The sequence below is a fragment of the Muntiacus reevesi genome, chromosome 18 (genome assembly GCF_963930625.1).
Source record: "Muntiacus reevesi chromosome 18, mMunRee1.1, whole genome shotgun sequence".
NCBI classification, from domain to species: domain Eukaryota; kingdom Metazoa; phylum Chordata; class Mammalia; order Artiodactyla; family Cervidae; genus Muntiacus; species Muntiacus reevesi.
In genome coordinates, this window is record NC_089266.1 from 57,925,345 (window position 1) to 57,946,049 (window position 20,705).

Below are 20,705 nucleotides of genomic sequence, written 5' to 3' on the forward strand. Positions count from 1 at the left end.
CTTATTCATATAATAGATTATGGTCAAGATCCTAAAAGCCATCAGAGAAATAACATATTATTGTATTCCTAGAATAACTTTTACATTTTTGTGATTTAGTTACAGAAACTTTTGTGTAGGGTATTTGAATCTCATGTATAACAGAAATTTGTCAATAGTATTTTCTTCTATTTTTCATATCCAGTTTTTATGTCAGACTACACTAGTTAGATAAGTCTTGGTGTTTAAAAATGAACAAAATATCATAGTAGAAATTTTATAAATTGGTCTGTATAAAGTAGCTTCTATAAAGTATTATTTCTTCATTTTTATTCTTCAAGACAATTGTGTTCAATGAAGATTATCAGATTCTTGAAGTTTGGGTAAAAATTTCCTGTAAAATAATCTGTATCTGATGCCTATATGTGCGGAGAGTAAAATAGTGGTAAATATTAATGTATCCAATTATTAATGACTATAAGCTTATCCTGATTTCACTTTTCTTCTTGAATCAATCTTGATACATTAATTTTCTCTTTAAGTTATTATTTATTTATTTAATTGGGTTTGTCAATTTGTACTTGAGTGGAATGGAATCTCCCAGATAGATAGACAGATGGAGATGTAGATAGAGATGTCTTCTCTAATTGATGAACATAAGACTATATATTCTTATAGAGTCAAACTATTGTTTGCTATTAAAAATGTATGTCAATTTCTGAGAGAAGTATATTAATGTTTCTCTCTGATTACAGATATATCAAGTATAGTTTTCTTGCATTTTAATTTTGAATTTCAACTGTTAGATAAAGACTCGATCTGAGCTGCTATGTGTCTACAGTGAGTACCAATTCGTTTTCAAAAAGGATACTTAATACTTAATAATAATGCACTTAAGGTTTTATCAGTATTGCATAACAGTTTTCCTTGGTTAATATCAATGTTTTCCGAGTGTGCATTTTATAGTCAAACTTTATAAATGTTGAAGGTAGTTGCTTTATGCCCATCTTCAGTGTGTGATATGTTCATATATATTCATGTTTACATCCACATGTGCTGTGTTTAGTCTGTCAGTAGGGTCTGACTCTGTGACATCACAGGCTGTAGCCCACCAGGCTCTTCTGTCCTTGGGATTTCTCAAGCAAGAACACTAGAGTGGGTTGCGATGTTCTTCTCCAGGGGATCTTTCTAAGCCAGGGATTGAATCTCTGTGCAGGTCAAGAAGCAACAGTTAGAACTGGACAAGGGACAACAGACTGGTTACAAATGGGGAAAGGAGCACAGCAAGGCTGTATATTGTCAATCTGATTATTTAACTTATATGCAGAGTACATCATGCGAAATGCCGGGCTGGATGAAGCACAAGATGGAATCAAGAATGCCGGGAGAAATATCAGTAATCTCAGATATGCAGATGATGCCACCCTTGTGGCAGAAAGCAAAGAAGAACCAAAGAGGCTCTTGAAAGTGAAAGAGGAGAGTGAAAAAGCTGGCTTAAAACTCAACCTTCAGAAAACTAAGATCATGGCATCTGGTCTCACGGGGAAACAACGGAAACAGTGATAGACTTTATTTTCTGGGCTCCAAGATCAGTGCAGATGGTGAGTGCAGGCATGCAATTAAAAGAATTCTTGGAAGAAAAGCTATGACCAACCTAAACAGCATACTAAAAAGCAGAGACATTACTCTGCAGACAAAGGTCCCTCTAGTCAAAGCTATGGTTTTTTCAGTGGTCATACGTGGATGTGAGAGTTGGACCATAAAGACTGAGAGCTGAAGAATTGATGCTTTTGAACTGTGGTGTTGGAGAAGACTCTTGAGAGTCCCTTGGACTGCAAGGAGATCAAACCAGTCCATCCTAAGGGACATCAATCCTAAATATTCTTTGGAAGGACTGATGCTGAAGTTGAAACTCTGCTTCTTTGGCCACCTGATATGAAGAGCCAACTCATTAGAGAAGGCCCTGATTCTGGGAAAGATTGAAGACAGAAGGAGACAGAGGCAACAGAGGACAGGGTGGTTGGATGGCATCACTGACTCAATGGACATGAGTTTGAGTAAGCTCCAGGAGATGGTGAAGGACAGGGAATCCTGGCGTGTCGCAGTCCATGTTGGTTGCCACAAGTCAGCATAACTAAGTGACTGAACAACAGCAATATATATACATGTCCATATATATACACACACACACACACACATATATATATCTGCGTGCATATGCATATATATATATATATATCCATATATATAGTGATTACTGATTTTTTGCTATTATCTAACATTGTGATACTTTTGTTCTTCATTGAACTCATTGCAAAATTGTTTCTGTTTTAAATTTTGGGTTTTTGGCCACAGCTAAGGTGGGATCTTAGTTCTCTGACCAGGGATCAAACCTACACCCCCTGCGCTGGAAGGCAAAAATCTTAACCTTGGACCACCAGAGAAGTTCCTAATATTGTGATTTTTAGTTGTCACACTTTTTCTTGTTTTTTTTTTCAGTTTTTCTTTTTTGAACAATCTCCTTTTGCTTTTATAATGAATGAAAGAAAAGGCTATAATTTCAATTATCACCCCCTGTTTTACATGTTTTACATTATTTCTGATATTTTGGATCTGTTCTATTTTAATATCAAGTTGATTTGTATTTTGGATCATTCATGTCTAGTGCTTACTTTAAGTTGCAAACATTTTTGTCACATTTGCCAATTTATTTGTATGAGACTAATTGTGAAAAATAATTACTTGGCATTTCTTTTTAATCTTCTGTATTCAGAATTATGTATTAAAATATAGTTTATAAGTTCTTTCAGAGATAATCTCTAACTTATAAACTCTGTCATTTTTGTACAAGAAAATATATTTATTTTTCATTTTTAAGTAACAAGAATGTTTAGAATTTTAGCCTGACAAGTTTTTAAACATCCTTGACATATATAAAATATATTACATCGATAAAATGCAATTTTATGTTCTGGCTTATAAGAAGTATATTATCCAGTTGTTTCAGTGTATAAAGTATATATTTTTCTTAATGGGAGCTTTAAAAAAAACAAAAAAGACTACAAATGTATGCTACTCCTATGATTACTTATCTAAGTATTACAAAAAATATAATATGAGCTTATTTATAAACAATGTATTTGAAGGCCATCCTTTGACTGTGATATTTAGACCTGGGTTTCCTCTGCTCTGCTAGTGTGGTTGGTTGTCATCCACAAACACATAGTTATTTCTTTTCCAAAGCAAATATGTATGCCACAGAATAGGTTCCCTAGGTTTTCATTTCATTGTATGCTCTGTCTTACATGTAGCCAAGATTTCTCCCTCACTTTTGCCTCATTACAGCCATCATTTCTCCTGTCCTTCCTGAATCTTATCTTCCCTACAAAGGGAGGATGTCATCACTGCTAAAATAAATCACCACCTGCTATTATTTCATGAGTACATGTTTGTGGGTTGGAAGTGTCTCTAGTTTCAGGGAACATTTTCATATACCTGTAGGCATCTGTGCATTTTTAAGGTGGCCCTGATGATACTGGTGAAGTTTTGTTACATTTGGTTAGTTGTTGGCTGTTGGTTTGTTTCCATATGTCTTTCAAACTTTCCTGTTTAGTCTATACATGTTTTCCTTAGTGTGGTATGAGTCCAAGAATGGAAACAACATTATGGAAGTGATTTCTCAATTTGTGCTAATGTTACGCTTGCTAAAAAAAAAAAAAAAAATCTGTTGGCTAAAGTAAGCCATGAGGATCAATCCTGAACCTGTTTAGGGTACAATAAACATGGACACAAGCAGATAAGAATAATTATTACAGTCAATCACCACATTTGTTTATTTATTTTTTATTCTTTACAGTCTACCTTTGTGAAGTCAGTATTGCAGTGGCTAATCTCCAGCTTCGGGTAGCTCAGTGGTAAAGAATCCACAGGCCAATACAGAAGCTGCAGGAGGCACGGGTTGGATCCCTTGGTCAAAAAGATCTCTTGGAGAAGGAAATGGCAACCCAATCCAGTATTCTTGCCAGGATAATCCCATGGACAGAGGAGTCTGGCAGTCTACACTATCCATGGAGCAAAAAATCAGACATTACTGAGTATGTATGTACACTATCTCCAGCTTACCTTCCATCCTTGAGAAAACTCAGTGATATACGTTTCATAAAATCACACTGCTAGTAGTTGTGAATGTGGGTTTTGAATCAAGGTCTTCTGACTCCAACTGCCAGGTTTCTCCCTCTTTCTCTCTCTTTTTTTAAACTATTATTTACTCTTTTATACTTGGTTTTCATTTTTTATTTTGTTTTGTTTTCATTTTTGTTTTTAGTAAATTTCTTTCAACTACACTGAAAATTCAGTACCGGTGACAAGTATGATAAATAAATAATATTTTACACATAAATTGCACAAAATATTTATTGGGTTTGGTTTAGCTTCTCTTTTGCTTTTTGCAGGGAAGTATGCAAATATAGTACTTATATTGAAGCATCCCAGTGCATTATTTTTGTCTGCTAAAAATATCACATTTGAAGCAGTAAGTGGTATGGGTCAAATCTTTTTCATTTTACATTTCACTCTGCATAATTTAGGATGTTTTAGACAACTATTTTATCTTTGTGCATGTTGCTAACATTTTTAGAATTCATACTCTTTTGCATTAGAAGGAAATATGGAAACTAAATCCACTTGCTGTTTTTGTATTTATTTATAAACTTCCTTCAGGAATATAAACAAAACCTACTGTTTAGAAGGCATGGCCAGATGAGATCTACTATTAAGTAGTCATTTTTCTATCCTGTTTTTAGAATACCTAGTATTTTCTTTAAAAAAAGAGAAAAAAAATGCCAAGTCTTCTTATTTCATGGTAAGAATTCATTACTATTTTTTAAAGTTATCTGAAGCTCATGACCTCATGTTTGAATTACTTCAAGAATCTCAGAACTAATCCTCCCCTCATACCCCTGCTCCCTTCCCCACCAAGGTTGGTCTATGTCTTTTGTCTTTGATACTTCATAACACACAAAATTTTAATAGTCTCCTATTTCCTCTAGTTCAAAACTAACCAAAGAATACTCACAGACCCAACTGTAAGCTGGGGAACTTCATGTATGTACACTGACCTCAACATTTACTAAAATTCACTTCCTCCTCCTACCTCAGACTATGGTTGTTCCTTTTCAATAACTGCAGTGCTCCTTGTCCTTTATTCATGCTTCCAGTCACCTAAACCAAAGTTATATCTGATGATTTTCTTGCCTAACCTCCAAAGCTAATCAATTTTTAAATCTTATAGATTTTATCCCTTAGTTTCTTCACAAGCATTCTCCATATTTTCATTCTAACAACTGTTCCCTATTTTGGGCTTCCCTGGTAACTCAGATGTTAAAGAACCTTCTTGCAATGCAGGAGACCAGGGTTCAATCCCTGGGTCAGGAAGATCTCTTGGGAAAGGGATGGAAACCCACTCCAGTATTCTTGCCTAGAGAATTCCACGGACATAGGAGCCTGGCAGGTTACAGCCCATGTGGTTGCAAAGAGTCAGACAGTTCTTATTTGGCTTATACCTATGTGATTACAATATCCTCTCTCCTAGATACAATTCAACCCATAGCATCTTCTATGTTGTTAGTATTACATGATGGATTATTTATCCTGAGAATAGGCATGCATTTTCATGCATATTAATTCATTTTCACATGCTAGTCTTTCTCACCAATTTTCCACTTAAGGTGAGATTTTAACCTTTAATATTCAACTCAATTATCACTATACTCCAAAACAACATCAAAGCATTCTTTCTTCTGTATTCTCATAGAAATTCTTATACGACTCTATGTTCACTTGAATCTCTTTCTATATACTTGTAATCCCACAAGTGAATGTGAACTCTGTCAGTGCAGTGTTTGTGATATTCATTTTGTATCCACAATGGCTAACACACAATGGCCTTTATGTAAAATATCAGGTCTTCAGTATATATTTTACATGAATTAATGAGTGAATCAATGGATTGATGAAGTGCCACTAGTGGGTATGATTTTATCATAAGAATACACTGCTTAAAACTGTTAACCTTCAATTTTTCACAATATTGTTCAAGTTTCTTAATGCCACTCCAAACACATTTCATAATAGGGCAGGGTACACTCTCACGTTTTCTTAAATTGTCTAATTGGGCTATAAACATTTATTACAGCTTTCCCCAGTTGCACAATTTTTCAAGTCACACTGTGTGTTCTGTTGAATACAATAGACACATATAACCATTGCTGTTACAAAGCAGTTACATAGTATTCTCTCAGATTGGTATACCAGTGGGTCCTCTGTGTATCTGCTGTTCCATTTTCAAATATAACATCACTCTTTGTTTCAAGCACCTCTTCATGAATTCTCTATTTTACACTTTCATTCTACAAAAGTACCCCATTTAATTATCAAGAAAACCATAACTTCACCACAGCTATCACCTTTTTTTGTCATGTTTATTTAGCCTTGGGTCTTTTGAGTTCTGTTCCACTCACCTCTCCTTTTGAACTCACTTCTTTATTATAGTTGCTGAATAGTCATTTTCACCTCTTAAACTTAATTGAAAACCTACTATGGGGCAGACACAATATACATTTGGGCTACATCAGTGAATAAAATAGATTATTCTCATTGTCTAGTTTATATTCTAACAGGAATAGCCAGATAATAAAAATAGATAGCAAACACAATAAATACATTAAATGGAATCTTAGACAATGATGAGTGATATAAAAATTAGAAAAAGTAGATCAGGGTAAGGAGGATAAAAGGAACTAAATTTCAATGATGGTAGGTAGCAGTTCATTGAGAAGTTGACATTTGATCAAAGATGTGAAAGAGGTAAAGGAGAGCAAAATCTGGTGAAAGAGAGTGACGGGCAAAAGGGGCAGTCAGTGCAACTTAGGAAAGTGCTTATTTGAAGAGCAGCAAAGAATTTTGTTGTTGGAGATGAGTGAAAGGTAGATGAGAAGAAGTAAAAGAGATGACCCTAAGCTGTAACCCACAGGTCATGTATGATGTTGAAAATCATATCTGTTAATGTAATGCCATAAGTAACCACAGGATCATCACTTTATATTTCTTCACCCTGCTTTGTTTTCTTTAGATTACACATTGCTATCTGTAATTATCCATCTTATTTATATGTAAAGGGCATGCAATTTATTTTTCATACTTTCTCATACTGGACTATATGGTTTTTAGGACCAGAAAATTTATAATAGTTCTAAGGTCACATTAGTGGTCCAGTGATATTTGTTGAAAAACATTAACATTAATGGTGTTTCTTTACATATTCTAATTGCCTTTTACCTTGGTAGTATCCTTTGAGTTTATTTTTCTAGTTCCTGATATTGATGCTCAATATGTGTTTGCTGCTTTAAACGATAATAATGGGAAATGAAAGCAGCATAGTAACTTCTTATAGAAAAACTCCATGTCTTTCAAGGCAAGAATCTTCATGGTGTTTATCTATTTATTGTTCTACAATCTGTATATGTGGATCCACTGAAACTACTAACTGTTAAGGAGAAGCCCCAGGCTGTGTTTCTAAAACACACACACTAAACAAGCTGTTATCTCTCTCTCTTTTTTTTTTAAAGATATAAAACTGAAACTAGTTCTCTATCATTCATGTCCCCAGAAATAAGAACCCTATTCACTTAGAGATATCTTCTTAATGGAGAAAAGAAATAAGGGAAAAACTATCCTTCTTTAAATTAGTGTTTCTAGGCTTCTAAATTGATTTTTCATATATGATTAACCAGTGAAATAAAGTTATATAAACATTTAAAATGTGTGGAATCATCCACATATTTTTCTTTTGTAATAGTTCTAATTCTGGTTCTAATTATAATTCTGCAAATATTAGCTCTTTACCAATAGATATGGTAGTAGTGCCAGTAAGGAATTTTGTGTTAATCCCAGAGCCTCAGTATAGACAGCAATGCCAATGCTTCCACTGATTCAGGATTTCTAAGAAAAGAGAAAAAAAACAACTGCATATATAGCTCAAGAAAATATGTATTATTCTTATTTTCTTACCTGCTCTGTAGATTATTTTGGATTTTTTTTTCACTTCTTTTTCCTTTTTTTCCTCCCTCTGCTGTAGTTGTTGATTTTATGGGCACTATGAAATCCAATTAAGCTTTTGAACTTTTTTTCCTCTTAGTTACATTTCTTATTTTTGTCATAAACCTCTGCCTCTACATTAGGCTTTTGCAGTTCTGAAGAGCTTTCCTTTTTTTTTTTTTTTTTCTTTTTTAAACTTTTTTTTTTTTAATTTTAACTTTTAATTTTTAAGCCTATTATTATTTTTTTCTACATTTATTCCCTTCTTTGATTATTCTACTGTCCTTTTTCCCTTGCAGTTAATCTTAAGCATATATAAATCTTCTTCATCTACCTCTATTTAACTTTGCACATCTATTCTTTCTTTTCTTTCTCTCCTTTCCTCTCAACATATTTGTTTTGTTTTCATTGCTTTATTCCCCACTTGGCACCTTGCTTTAGCTTTGTTTTCCAGTTTGTGCTTTAATTAGTTTTGTCCTGGTAGATATAATTTTTGGTTTCCTTTGTTCACCAGGTTAATCTACTGTACTTTATTTTTGTTGGACTGGTTTGATTTTGCTTATGGGTGTATATGTATATCTGTATATTCAGTCACACTTTCTATTTTTGTTATAAACCTCTGACTCTATGCTGGGCTTTTGCAGTTCTATGGAGTTTTCCTCCCACCCACCCCCCCCCTTTTTTCTTTCTCCTTTCTTTTTTCCTCTTTTTTTAATTTTTTTTAAACTGATAAGATTTTTTTCTACATTTATTTTTTGTTTGCCTCTCCTACCAATCGTTTCCATTTGCAGTTAATCTTTAATATATATGTCTTCATCTACCTCTATTTAACTTTGCATATCTATTCTTTCTTTCTTTTCTCTTTCCTTTCCATTCAACATACTTGTTAATTTTGTTTTCATTGCTTTGTTCCCCACTGGTCACCTTGCTTTAGTTTGGTTTTCCACTTTGTACTAAGTTAGTTTTGTTCTTAACTGATAAATATCATGTTTTATTTCATTTGTTCACTGGGTCAGTCTACTATTCTTTATTTTTGTTAGATTGTTTTCACTTTCCTCACAGGTATTCATACATATGTGTATATTCCATTATTCTAATTACTATTTGCCTGATTTTTAAACTGTCATTTGTCTGGAGTTCATCTTTTGTTTCTCATTTATGGATATTTGTTTTAATCTCACTTAATCTCATAACAAACCACTTGTGGAACCTTCATTCCTGACCAGAGATCAAGCCCTGGGCCTTTGGAGTAGGAGCACTGACTCCAAGACTCTAGACTACCAGAGAACTAACCTTAGGGAATTTTAAATAGTGAGAACTCACACAAAGGGAACCACTTGAATAAAAGACCCTGCATCACCCAGCCACCAATAGCACCCCGTGCAGGATGCATCCTCAAAACAACAAACACAGCAAAAATACAGACCCAATCATCAGCACACGGGATTACTACCTCACTCAGCCTACCCATCAGAGGAAAAACAACCGAACAAACAAGCAAACAAAACCTCAGCACAAGTCTCACCCTAAACGAAGTTCACACAAACCACTGGACCAATCTTAAGAGGGCAGAAACCGCAAGGAAGAAAGAATTCAATCTTCTTCAAGGAAAAAATACAGCTTTCCTTGAAGCCTGGGAAAGGAAACCTTAAACACAATAACTTTAAAAAATAAAGTAATGAAAAGTCAAAGATATACTGCACAAATGAAGGAACAAACTAGAAACACATAAGTCAAAATAAATGAAGAGGAAATAGGCAAACTACTTGAAAAAGAATTAAGAATAATGATACTAAAGATGATCAAAAATCTTGAAAACAGAATGCTGAAAATGCAAGAATCAAATAGTAAAGACATAGAATAATTAAGGAATAAGCATGCAGAGACAAATAACACAATTACTGAAATTAATAATACTCTAGAAGGAATCAATAGCAAACAATGTGAAGCAGAAGAACAAATCAGTGAGCTGGAAGGTAAAATGGTGGAAATAACTTCCAAAGTGCAAAATAAAGTAAAAAGAATGAAAAGAGCTCAGGACAGTCTCAGAAACCTCTAGGACTATATCAGATGCACCAACATCAGAATGATAGGGGTCTCAGAAGAAGAAGAGAAAAAGAAAGGGTATGAGAAAAAAAAAAATTGGGGGTATGAGAAAAATTTTGAAGAGATTATAGTTTAAATTTTCCCAACATGGAAAAGGAAATAGTCAATCAAGTCCAAGAGGCACAAAGAGTCCAAAAATACAGGATAAACCCAAGGAGAAACATGCCAATACACATATTAATCAAACTAACAAAGACTAAACACAAAGAAAAAGTATTAAAAGCAGCAAGCGAGGAGCAACAAGTAACATACAGGGGAAACCCCATATGCTTAACAACTGATCTTTCAGCAGAAACTCTGCAGGCTAGCCGGGAATGGCAGGATATATTCAAAGTACTGATAGGGAAAAATCTACAACCAAGATTACTGTACCCACTAAGGATCTCTTTCAGAATTCATGGAGAAATAAAAAAGCTCTTCAGAGAAGTAAAAGTTAAGAGAATTCAGTACCACCAATCTAGCTTTACAACAAATGTTAAAGGGAACTATATAATCAAGAAATACAAGAAAAAAGGTCTACAAATCAACACCAAACAATTAAGAAAGTGGTAATAGGAACATATATACCAATAACTATTTCAAATGTAAATAGATTAAATGCTCCAACCAAAAGACACAGACTGGCTGAATGGATACAAAACAAGACCCATATGTATGCTGTCTACAAGAAACCCACTTCAGACCTAAAGACACATATAGGCTAAAAGTGAGAGGATGGAAAATATATATCCCATGCAAATGGGAAGCAAAAGAAAGCTGGAATAGGATTCCTCGTATCAGACAAAATAGGCCTTAAAATAAAGAAGATTACAAGAGATAAGGAAGGACACCATATAATGATCAAGGGATCAATCCAAGAGGAAGACATAACAATTGAAAATATCTATGCACCCAACATAGGAGTACCTCAATACATAAGACAAACACAAACAGACATAAAAGGGGAAATTGACAGTAACACAATAATAGTAGTAACCTTTAACACTCCACTCATATCAAGGGACAGATCATCAAAAGAGAAAAATTAATAAGAAAACATAAGTCTTAAATGATACATTAGATGAAATGAATCTCATTGATATCTTCATACACTCTGTCCAAATTCAGAAGAATATACCTTCTTCTCAAGTGCACATGGAACATTCTCCAGGATAGACCACATCTTGCGTCACAAATCCAACATCCATAAACTTAAGAAAATTGAAACTGTATCAAGCATCTTCTCCAACCACAGTGCTATGAGACTAGATATAAATTACAGGAACAAAAGTGTAAGGAACACAAACACATGGAGATTATACAATACGTTTCTAAGTAGTCAACTGGTTACTGAAGAAATCAAAAGGGAAATTAAAAAAAAAAAAAAAATGTAGGAACAAATGACAAAGAAAACACCACAACTCAAAACCTATGGGATGTAGCAAAAGCAGTTCTAAGAGGGAAGTTTATAGCAATACAGTCATACCTCAAGAAACAAGAAAGTCATCGAATAGACAACCTAACTTTACACCTAAAACAACTGGAAAAAGAAGAACAGCAACAAGAAAAAAAATCAAAATTAGTAGAAGGAAAAAAAATCATAAATATCCAAGCAGAAATAAATGAAAAAGAAATGAAAGAAACAGTAGCAAAGATTAACAAAACTAAAAGCTAGTTCTTTGAGAAGATGAACAAAATTGACAAACCTTTAGCCAGACTCATCAAGAAGAAAAGGGAGAAGAAGCAAACCAACAAATTTAGAAATGAAAAAGGAGAGGGTACACCAGACAATGAAGAAATACAAAGGATTATAAGAGACTACTATGAACAACTATATGGCAATAAAATAGATAACCTAGAAGAAATAGACGGATTCTTAGATAAGGTCAATCTTCCAAGACTGAACCAGGAAGATATAGAAATTATGAACAACCCAATTATAAGCACTGAAATTGAAGCTGTGATCAAAAATCTCCCCCAAAACAAAAACCAAGGACCAGATGGCTTCATAGGAGAATTCTTTTCTTTTTTTTTAAATTAATCTATTTATTTTAATTGGAGGCTAATTACTTCACAACATTTTTTTCCCCATAGATTGACTCGAAACATTTAGAGAAGAGCTAATGACTATCATTCTAAAACTCTTCCGAATAATTGAAGAGGAATGGATACTTTCAAACTCATTCTATGAGGCTACCATCACCCTGATACCAAAACGAGACAGAGACCACGCAAAAAACGAAAACTACAGACCAATATCACTGATGAACACAGATGCAAAAATCCTGGACAAAATTTTAGCAAACAGAATTCAGCAACACATTCAAAAGCTCATACACCATGATCAAGTTGGGTTTATTGCAGGGATGCAAGGATTCTTCAATATTCATAAATCAATCAATGTGATACACTGTATTAGCAAATTGAAAGATAAAAACTATGCTAATCTCAAAAGATGCAGAGAAAACTTTTGACAAAATTCAGCACCCATTTGTTATTAAAAGCCTTTAGAAAAGAGCATAGAAGGAACCTACCTCAACATAGTAAAGGTCATATATAAGCCTACAGCAAACATTATTCTCAATGGTGAAAAAATGAAAGCATCCCCCCTAAATTCATGAACAAGACAAGGGTGTCCATTTTCAACACTACTATTCAGCATAGTTCTGGAAGTCAACAGAGTTTAGCAATCAGAGAAGAAAAAGAAATTAAAGGAATCCAAATTGGAAAGGAAGAAATAAAGCTCTCACTGTTTTCAGATGACATGATACTGTACTTAGAAAACCCTAAAGACAGTATCAGAAAATTGCTAGAGGTAATCAGTGACTTTAGCAAAGTTATAGGATACAAAATCAATGCACAGAAATCACTTGCATTTCTATATACTAACAACAAAAAATCAGAAAGAGAAATTAAGGAATTAATCCCATTCACCACTGCAGCAAAAAGAATAAAATATCTAGGAATAGACCTACCTAAGGAGACAAAAGTAATGTACATAGAAAATTATAAGACACTAGTGCAAGAAATCAAAGACTACATAAACAGTTGGAGAGATATCCCAAGTTCCTGTGTAGGAAAAATCAATATTGTGAAAATGACTATACTACCAAACACAATCTACAGATTCAATGTGATTCCTATCAAGTTACCAATGGCATTTTTCATGGAACTAGAGCAAAACATTTCACAATTCATATGGAAACACAAAAGATCCTGAATAGCCAAAGCAGTCTTGAGGAAGAAGACTGGAAATGGAGGAATCAACCTTCCTGACTTCAGATAGTACTATGAAGCTGCAGTCATCAAGACAGTATGGTACTGGCACAAAAGCAGATATAGACCAATGGAACAAGAGAGAAAGCCCAGAAATAAACCCATGCATGTATGTGTATCTTATTTTTGACAAAGGAGGCAAGAATATACAATGGCACAAAGACAGCTTCTTCAATAAATGGTGATGGGAAAACTGGACAGCTACATGTAAAGAATGAAATTAGAATACTTCCTAACAGCAAACACAAAGATAAACTCAAAATGGATTAAAGACCTAAATGTAAAACCACAAACTATCAAACTCTTAGAGGAAAATATAGGCAGAACACTCGGTGACATAAATCAAAGCAAGACCCTCTATGACCCACCTCCTAGAGTACTGGAATAAAAGCAAAAGTAAACAGATGATACAACTAAATACCAGAAAAACAAACAACCCTCTCAAAAAGTGGGAAAAAGACCTAAACAGACACTTCTCCAAAGAAGACATACAGATGGCTAACAAATACATGAAAAAATGCTCAACATCACTCATTATTAGAGAAATGCAAATCAAAACTGCAATGAGATATCACTTCACACCAGTCAGAATGGCCCTCATCAAAAATTCTACAAACAATAAATGCTAGAGAGGGTGTGGAGAAAAGTGAATGCTTTTGCACTGTTCATGTGAATGTAAATTGATACAGCCACTATGAAATGCAGTATGGAAATTCCTTAAAAAAGTGGGATTATAACCACCATATGACACAACAATCCACTCCTAGGCATATATTGAGGAAACTAAAATTGTGAAAGACACATGTGTCCCATTGTTCATTGCAGCACTATTTACAATAGCTAGAACATGGAAGCAACCTAGATGTCCATCAACAGATGAAGGGATAAAGAAGTTGTGGTACATATGCATAATGGAATATTACTCAGCCATGAAAGGAACACATTTGTGTCAGTTCTAATGAGGTGGATGAACCTAGAATCTTTTACATAGAGTGAAGTGAGTCAGAAAGAGAAAGATAATTACTGTATTCTAATGCATATATACACAATCTAGAAAAATGGTATTGAATCATTTATTTTCAGGGCAGCAATGGAGAAACAGACATAGAAAATAGACTTATGGACATGGGGAGAGGGGAGGAGAGGGAGAGATGTATGAAAAGAATATCATGGAAACTTACTTTCTGTTCAGTTCAGTCGCTTAGTCGTGTCCGACTGTTTGAGACCCCGTGAATTGCAGCACGCCAGGCTTCCCTGTCCATCACCAAGTCCCGGAGTTTACTCAAACCCATGCCCATCGAGTCGGTGATGCCATCTAGCCATCTCATCCTCTGTCGTCCCCTTCTCCTCCTGCCTTCAATTTTCCCCAGAATCGGGGTCTTTTCCAATGAGTCAACTCTTCGCATGAGATGGCTAAAGTATTGGAGTTTCAGCTTCAGCATCAGTCCTTCCAATGAACACCCAGGACTGATCTCCTTTAGGATGGACTTACATTACCATATGTAAAACAGATAGCCAATAGGAATTTTCTGTATGGCTCAGGAAACTCAAACAGGGGCTCTGTATCAACCTAGAGGGATGGGATGGGAGGGAGACGGGAGGGAGGTTTGAAAGCGAGGGGATATGTGTGTGTATATATATATATATATATATATATATATATACACACACATACCCATGGCTGATTCATGTTGACATTTGACAGAGAACAGCAAAATTCTATAAAACAATTATTCTTCAATAAAAAATAAATTTTTTTTTTAAAAAAAATAAAGAATGACATAATGACACTTGAGGAACTTGTGTAGACCTAGAGATTATCATACTAGTTCAAGTAAGTCAGACGGAGAGACAGATATCTTATGATGTCACTTACATGTAGAATCTAAAATAACACAAAGGAGGCTATTTATAAAACAGAAGCAGACTCACAGATTTAGGGAGCAGTTTATGATTATACGGGGTAAGGGACGGTACGGGATAGATTGGGACCCTGGGATTAACACATATACACTGTTAAATTTTAAGTAGACAACCAACAGGTGTCTACTGTATAGCACAGGGAATTCTGCTCAATATCTTATAAAAACCTAAATAGGAAAATAATTTGAAAGAGAATACACACACACACACACACTCATATATATATATATATATATATGAATCATCTTGCTGTACACTCAAAACTAACACAACGTTTTTAATCAGTATACTCCAATATAAAACAAAATTTAAAAAAAAATAAAGTTGTGCTTAGTAGGCTCTTCCTACAAATGCACATATGCCTTTAGTTTTGGTCCTTTCCCTTAATTTTTTAGATTAGTCTTATTTTCTTTATATTGTTTCTTTGGACTCTTCATTTCCCTCAGCAAATACAGACTACTCCCTTCCCCTTTGGCATTTATTCTTGTACTATATTGTCTTTGTTGGCAATAGTTCCCTTATTTGAAAAGAACTAAATCACTACCACTTAGGAACTCCTCAATTTGCAAGGATGAGAATGCATTTGGAATAGTTCATGCAAGAAGATTTTTCTCAGTAGGAAAAAAAAATACTGTCTTTATTTTTTAATTAACTTAGTTATTTTAATTGGAGGATTATTGCTTTACAATATTTTGGTGTTTTTGCCATACATTGAAATGAATCAGTCATGGTGTACATGACCTCCCATCCTGAATACCCCTCCCATCTCCCTCCTCACTGCATTCCTCTGGGCTGTCCCTGCTTCATGAATCAAATTTGACCTGGTCATCTATTTTACATATGGCAATATATATGTTTCAATGCTAATCTCTTAAATCATTCCAACCTTGCCTTCTCCCACAGAGTCCAAAAGTCTGCTCTTTACATCTGTGTCTCTTTTGCTGCCTTGCATATAGGATCATCATTACTGTCTTCCTAAATTCCATATATATGCATTAATATACTGTATTGATGTTTCTCTTTCTGACTTACTTCACTCTGTATAATTGGTTCCACTTTCATCCACCTCATTAGAACTGACTCAAGTGCTGTATTTATTATAACTAAGTAATATGCCATTGTGTATGTACTACAACTTCCTTATCCATTCATTTGCCTATGGACATCTAGGTTGTTTCCATGCTCTGGCTGTTTTAAATAGTGCTGCAATGAACATTGGGGTACATGTGCCTCTTTCAATTTTGGTTTCCTTGTTGTGTATGCCCACCAGTGGGATTGCTGGGTCATATGGCACAATAAGGCATCATCTCATGCTGGTCAGAATGGCCACCATCAAAAAGTTTACAAACAATAAATGGTGGAGAGAGTGTAGAGAAAAGGAAACCCTCTTACACTGTTGGTGGGAATGCAAACTGGTACAGCTACTATGGAGAACAGTGTGGAGATTTCTTTAAAAACTGGAAATAGAACATCCTTTCTTTTTAAATTCTCATTTAACTATGTTGTTCAGTTACTAAATTGTGTTCAACTCTTTGCAACCCCATGGACTGCAGCATGCCAGGCTTCCCAGTCCATCACTGTCTCTGGGAGTTCACTCAAATTTATGTCCATTGAGTCAATGATGTTTTCCAACCATCTAATCCTCTACACACTCTTGGCCTTTTGACTTCAATCTTCTTTAGCATCAAGGTCTTTTCCAATGAGTTGGCTTTTCATATCAGGTGGTCAAATTATTGGAGCTTCATCATCAGCCTTCCAATGAATTTTAAGGTTTGATTTCCTTTAGAATTTACTGGTTGGATCTCCTTGAAGTCCAAAGGACTCTCAAGAAACATCTCCAGCACCACAATTCAAAGGCATCAGTTCTTTGGCACTCAGCTTTCTTTACATCCAAATCCTACATCCCTACATGACTCCTAGGAAAACCGTAGATTTGACTATATGGACTTTTGTCAGCAAAGTGATGTCTCTGCTTTTTAATACACTGTCTGGGTTTGCCATAGCTTTCTTTCCAGGGAGTGTCTTCAATTGCTTGGCTGCAGTCACCATTCACAGTGATTTTCAGGCCCAAGAAAATAAAATCAGTCACTGATTCCACTTTCCCTTTGTATTTGCCATGAAGTGATGGGACCACCTGTGACAATGTTAGTTTTTTGAATGTTGATTTTCAAGCCAGCTTTTTCACTGTATTCTTCCCCTTCATCAAGAGTCTTTCTTCATAACTCTTTACTTTCTGCCATCAAAGTAGTATCATTTGCATAAATGAGTTTCTTGATATTTCTCTTAGCAATCTTTATTCCAGCAAATAATTCATTCAGCCTGGCATTTCATGTGATATACTCTGCATCCGAATTAAATAAACAGGGTGACAATACACAGGCTTGTCTTACTCTCTTTTCCAATTTTGAACCAGTCAGTTGTAAGGTTCTAAATGTTGCTTCTTGACCCTTATCCAAGTTTCTCAAGAGATAGGTAAGGTGGTCTGGTATTCCCATCTCTTTCAGAATTTTCCAGTTTGTTGTGATCCATAGAATCAAAGGCTTTACCATAGTTAATGAAGCCGAAGTAGATGTTTTTCTGGAATTTCCTTGCCTTCTCTATGATCCAAAAAAATGTTGGCAATTAGATCCCTAGTTCCTGTTCCTTTTTATAAAGTCAGTTTGTGCATCTAGAAAGTCTCAGTTCATGTACTGCTGAAGCCTAGTTTTAAGAATCTTGAACAAACCTTACTAGCATGCAAAATGAGTGAAATTGTATGGTAGATTGAACATTCTTAGTCACTACCCTTCTTTGGTACTGGAATGAAAACTGAAATTTTCCAGTCTTGTGTCCATTGTTGAGTGTTCAAAATTTTCTGATATATTGAGTGCATCACTTTAACAGCATCATCTTTTAGGATTTGAAATAGCTCAGCTGGAATTTCATCAGCTTCACTAGCTTTGTTTGCAGTAATGCTTCCTAAGGCCCACTTGACTTCACACTTCAGGATGTCTGGCTCTAGATGAGTGATTACACCATCATGGTTATCCATAACATTAAAACTTTTTCATATAGTTCTTTTCTGTATTCTCTCCACCACTTCATAATCTCCTCTGTTTCTGTTAGGCCCTTATCATTTCTGTCATTTATCATGTCCATCTTTGCATGAAATATTCCCTTGATATATCCAATTTTCTTGAAAAAAATCTTTCTAGTCTTTCCCATTCTATTATATTCCTCTACTTCTTTGCATTGTCCACTTTAAAAAGGCTTTCTTATCTATCCTTGCTATTCTCTGGAACTCTGCTTTCAGATTGGTATATCTATCCATTTCTCCCTTACTTTTTGCTTCTCTTCTTTCCTCAGCTCTTTGTGAAGTCCCCTCAGACAACCACTTTTCCTTCTTGCATTGCTTTTCATTTGGGATGGTTTTAGTGACTACATCCTCTACAAGGTTAAGAACCTCTGTCCATAGTTCTTCAAACACTCTGTCTACCATATTTAATCCACTGAATCTATTCATCACTTCCACTACACAATCATAAAATATTTGACTTAGGTCATACCTGAATGACCTAGTGATTTTCCCCACTTTCTTCAATTTACGCCTGAATTTTGCATTAAGGAGCTTCCGATCTGAGTCAAAGTCAGCACAAGGTCTTGTTTTTGCTGACTATATAGAGCGTCTCTATCTTTGGCTGCAGAGAATATAATCAATCTTATTTCAGTATTGACTATCTGGAAATGTCCATGTGTAGAGTTGTCTCTTGTGTTGTTGGAAAAGGGTGTTTCCTATGACCAATGTGTTATCTTGACCAAACTGTGTTAGCCTTTGCCCTACTTCATTTTGTACTGCAAAGACAAACTTGCCTGTTACCTCAGATATCACTTGACTTCCTATTTTTGCATTCCAAACCACTATAATGAAAAGGACATCTTTTTTTATTTTTCTTTTTATATTAGTTCTAGAAGGTCCTGTAGGTTTTCATAGAGCAGTTCAACCTCAGCTTCTTTAGCATCAGTGGTTGGGACATAGTTTTTTATTACTGTGATAATGAATCATTTATTTTGGAAATGAACTGAGATCAGTCTGTCGTTTTTGAGTTTGCACCCAAGTATTGCATTTCATTTTTTTTTCTTGACTATGAGGGTTACTCCATTTCTTCTAATGTATTCTTGCCCACAGTATTAGATATAATGGTCATCTGAATTAAATTCACCCATTCCAGCCCATTTTAGTTCACTGATTCCTAAGATGTCAATGTTCACTCATGCCATCTCCTGTTTGACCACGTCCCATTTACTTTGGTTCATGGACCTAACATTACAGATTCCTATGCTGTATTATTCTTTACAACATCAGACTTTACTTTTACCACCAGACACCTCCAAAACTGAGCATCATTTCTGCTTTGGCCCAGCTGCTTCATTTTTTTTGGCAGCTATTAGTAATTGCCTTCTGCTTCCCCCCCTAACATATTGAACTCCTTCCAACCTTCCAACTCCTTCCAATCTTCCTGTGTCATATCTTTCGCCTTTTAAACTATTCATGGGATTCTCGTGGCAAGAATACTCAAATGGTTTGTCATTCCCTCTTCCAGTGGATAATGTTTTGTCAGAAGTCTCCACTATGACCTGTCCAACTTGGGTGGCCCTGCAGGGCATGAATCAGTGTTAACTGAGTTATGCAAACCCCTTCACCGCTACAAACCTGTGATCCTTAAAGGCACATATAACTATAGTCATTATTTAAAACAAAGTTTATTTAAATAGATTATATTATCATCCCAGTTGACGGACACACATTAGGTACATATGACAACATATGATTATATAAATAAATAACATAATGTGGCATGTATATGCCATAATGATAATATAAAGAACACTGTAATAATATATATATTATTACATATGTTACATATATTACATATATGTATATGTATATATGTATATGTTACATATGTTACATATATTGCATATATGTGTAATTATATATATATATATATGATATATATGGAAGATATGCTGGGTCAAATCTTTTATTATGAATTGATTACATAGAGTTAGTTGATGTAAAAAATTGTGATATTTGAAAATGTCAAAATGTTTGAATAGATTTTAGCTCATTCATATACATATAGCATAAATAATCTGAAAACTAGAAATTACCTACCCCTTGAAAGGGAAGTGAGAAATTCTGTTCATGACTAATTTTTGAGTAATATGGTAGAGTGAATTTTTTTCAATGTAAAGCTCAATTTATTTTCTATTATTTACCATTAAAGTAATATATGTAATTACAATATTTTTACCACATATAAAATAAGTTTAAGTTGGTTCTTTATACTTGGTAACATATTACATAA